Raw genomic sequence first — 4,373 nt, 5'->3', positions numbered from 1 at the left:
TGATGGGTAGGAGGTGGGGTACAGGATGGGGAGGATCCTTAGACCTTTTCTGTCTCTAAAAGAAAAAAACAAAACAAACAAACAAACAAAAAAAAGGGAGGCGTGCAAAGGAATGAACATCACTCACAACATCATGAATTGGGTGTGCATGGGGGAAGCTGGGGTGCTCCTCATCCCTCAGGGCACAGTATCTGTCCACCAACACTCTGCCTTCAGCTCCCAGATAACACTGGTTGGGGCACTTAGGGTATTGTCTAAGAGTTAATCACGGGCTGGGTGCGATGGCTCATGTCTATAATCCCAGGACTTTGGGAGGCCGAGACAGGTGGATGACTTGAGGTCAGGAGTTCAAGACCAGCCTGACCAACATGGTGAAACCCCGTCTCTACTAAAAATACAAAAATTAGCCAGGCGTGGTGGCAGCTGCCTGTAATCCTAGCTACTTGGGAAGCTGAGGCAGAAGAATGGCTTGAAGCCAGGAGGTGGAGGTTGTAGTGAGCCAAGATTGCATCACTGCACTCAAGCCTGACTCCATCTCAAAACAAAAAAAGAAAAAAAAAGGAGTTAATCACATAAGGCTAGCCCGAGTTTCTTGTCATTGAGAACCATGTCCTTGTTATCTCTTTCCCCAAGACCCCTGCCTGTGGACTGTTGAATATATTTGTGAAGGGGAAGAGAAGGGAGGAGGCCATGTAGAACTGGCCTGGGAGCAGAAGTCATCTTTCTGTGGGAAGAGAAAGACCCCCATTTTCCCTGCAGCACCCAGCAGGATAGCGCGGGCTTCTAGGCTGTGCCTGAGGTCCTGGCATCCTTTTTGTTTTGAGACGGAGTTTCACTCTTGTTACCCAGCTGGAGTGCAATGGCGCAATCTCGGCTCACTGCAACCTCCACCTCCCATGTTCAAGCAATTCTCCTGCCTCAGCCTCCCAAGTAGCTGGGATTACAGGTATCCACCACCACATCCAGCTAATGTTTGTATTTTTAGTAGAGACGGGATTTCACCATCTTGGCCAGGCTGGTCTAGAACTGCTGACCTCAGATGATCCACCTGCCTCGGCCTCCCAAAGTTCTGGGATTACAGGCATGAGCCACCACGCCCGGCCCAGGCATCCTTTTTGACTGTGGCACTAAGGGTCACACAGGGCTCACTCTGACCCTCCTCTGAGAAGGAGGGATTAGTGGATAAGCGGCCTCACACCCTCAGTGGTCTGGAAGGCTGCATGCATGCGAAAGTTTGCATCACACTCAAGAGAGACTAGAGAGGGCCCTAGCTACCCACACATGCGGAGGAGAACATTGTGCCTTGCACACTGCAGATGAGACAGGAAAGGGCCCGGTGGAAAGCAAAAGCAGGATCAGACTTATAAAGTTGTCTGGACTTTGAATGTGTTCCTCACAATCTACATACAGATCCGTTAGCAAACAGTGGAAGCTTTACTGGCTCAAATTGTTTGTCACAACCTCCGACCAATCACTGGCTTCCAGGGACAACCCTTTGGGGAGTTATACCTGATATAAATGATGAATTGATGGGTGCTGACGAGTTGATGGGTATAGCACACCAACATGGCACAAGTATACATATGTAACAAACCTGCACGTTATGCACATGTACCCTAGAACTTAAAGTATAATAAAAAAAAAAAAAAAAGAAAGTCAAGCTTAAAAATAAAAACAAGCAGGCTGGGCGTGGTGGCTCATGCCTGTAATCCCAGCACTCTGGGAGACTGAGGCAGGTGAATCATTTGAGGTTGGGAGTTGGAGAACAGCCTGGACAACATGGTGAAACCCTGTCTCTACTAAAAATACAAAAATGAGTTGGGTATGGTGATGCACACCTGTAATCTCAGTCACTTGGGAGGCTGAGGTGGGAGAATCACTTGAGCCCAGTGGAGTGGGGATGGAGGCAGAGGTTGCAGTGAACTGACATCGCACCACTGCACTCCAGCCTGGGTGACAGAGTGAGACCCTGTCTCAAAAAATAAATAAACAAATAAAAACAAGCAGGGAAAATACTGAGCAGATCAGGGCCCGGAATAAAGATTACTAATATTACAATAATATTTTCATTAGAACATTCTAATTATAAAAATAAAATTTGTTTTCTCAAAAGAGAAAAACTGAGCAGAGATAGCAGCAGCTGCACACTGTGAGGAGAAGGCAGACTCTACAGAATCAGTCTAAGCCAGCCACTAAATGAACAAACAAGACAGCAACAGCAACGCTGGGTAAGGGAACTGGAATCCAAAGTTGCTACAATATATTTTATTTATTTTTAATTTATTTTTATGTTATTTTATTTTAATTTTTTTTTGAGATGGAGTCTCACTCTGTTGCCCAGGCTGGAGTGAAATGGCGCGATCTTGGCTCACTGCAACCTCCACCTCCCGGGTTCAAGCGACTCTCCAGCCTCCGCCTCCCGAGTAGCTGGGATTACAGGCGTGTACTACCACACCTGGCTAATTTTTGCGTTTTGTAGAGACGGAGTTTCACCACGTTGGCCAGGCTGGTCTTGAACTTCTGACCTCAGGTGATCTGCCTGCCTCAGCCTCCCAAAGTGCTGGCATTACAGGCATGAGCCACTGTGCCCGGTCTTATTTTATTTATTTATTTACTGAGACATGGTCTTACTCTGTCACCCAGGCTGGAGTGCAGTGGCACAATCTCGGCTCACTGCAACCTCTCGGCCTCTGAGTAGCTGGGACTACAGGCATACCAGTTAATTTTTGTATTTTTTGTATAGATGGGGTCTCACTATGTTGCCCAGGCTGGTCTCAAACTCCTGGCCTCAAGAGATCCCCCCACCTCTACCTCCCAAAGTGCTGAAATTACAGGTGTGAGCCACCATGTTTGGCCATATTATCTAAAATGTCCATTTTTCAACAAAAAATTGCAAGGCATGCAAAGAAAAAGGAAAAAGTGACCCACACTCTGGAAAAAAAGAAAAAGGAGTCAACGAAAACTCACTGAGGGAGCGCAGATGTTAGACTTTGTCTCTCTCCTTCCCTCTCTTTCTCCCTGTTCCAATTTCCAGGGAAGAGGCTCTGACTGGCCAGGTTCCACCCCTGATCCTATCATCTGTGGAGGAAGTGGAGTGGGCAGAAAAAAATTGTAATAACATAGTAGGTTGAAGCTACTTGACCCCACATGGGTGAAGATCATTTCCTAGAGAAAAGAGGGGTCACTGGTTCCAGTTTAGGTAAACATCCCCGGAGGTGTCTGTTGCTCTTGTTTCTTTTCTGAAAGGTAAGTGGTGATGCCTCCAGGAGCCCAGTGGCATTTGGATTTGTTATCTCCCAGTGGGAGGACAGCATCCTTCATTTGCTGGCCATTTCTGAGGTTGGTGATTTGCAAACATCCTTTCTCCCCATGGAGGGACTGTGTAGAGTTGGAAGAGGAGAGGGATGGGAAGAGGCTACATTAACCCTAGGCTCCTTTTTAGTAACCAAGTCTCAGAAGTGGTGCCATCATTCACTTTTGATTTAATGTAAATTGCATTCAAAGAAATAGTTGTTGGATCTCTTCCCTCTGACTCCATTTCTGCCAGTGATCAAGATTGGGCTGTGTGTCCAGGACATGGATGGGAGCTCTGACAACACTCAGTGTGGGCCCTGTGTGAACCGCAGCTCTCAAGTAGCAAGGAGAAGACAAAAGAACCAGGAATGAGAAAAATAAAAGGTATTAAAATAGGCTTAGCTACTTTGGGGTTTTCCTTTGTATTTATTTTTAGCAAGGATTGTGTGCCTAACTCTGCATTAAAATAGCTGATGCTACCAGTCATTGTTCCAGGCCTTTGCACACTGCAGCCTGGCAGGCTTTCTGCAGCCAAAAGTGAAGGCAGCTGGCAGGGCCTGGCCCACCCAAGCCGAGGAGAGGGCATTTATTTCATGGACCCCCCTCACTGAACCCTTGTGGGCGTGAATGCAAACAGAAGCAGGGCACTTTGGGTATGGCTCAGAGCTGGGAAGGCTCACAGAAGCCAACCATGCTCAAGGACTTAAGCCTCCAAAATGCATCTCCTGCTGCCTGCGGCCGGCCGTGGGAGCTAAGATTCCTCCACTGCATCACCAAGCCTGGCATCTCAGGGAGGCAGATGCTACAGCCAGCTCTGCTCACACTGCCTTGGGGACTCAGCAAGTCCTACCTTAAAATGCCCACATCTGCCATATCCTCCCTACGGGCCCATTGGCCACCTGGGAGGAACAGGTGTACCGGTGGAATGGATTAGAGAGTAGAATGGGGAAGGAGCTACGAAGGGGAGGAGGACCCTGGAGTGAGAAGGTTTATGAGACAAACCCTCCCTTTGCCCAGAGGTTTCCAAGTCTTGGCCCTGGTGCCAGTGACCTGGTGCAGAGCTGGACAGAGTCCCTGAG

This window comes from Colobus angolensis, unplaced genomic scaffold, assembly GCF_000951035.1.
Source record: "Colobus angolensis palliatus isolate OR3802 unplaced genomic scaffold, Cang.pa_1.0 Scaffold288, whole genome shotgun sequence".
Classification (NCBI taxonomy): Eukaryota; Metazoa; Chordata; class Mammalia; order Primates; family Cercopithecidae; genus Colobus; species Colobus angolensis.
This window is presented reverse-complemented; position numbering follows the sequence as displayed.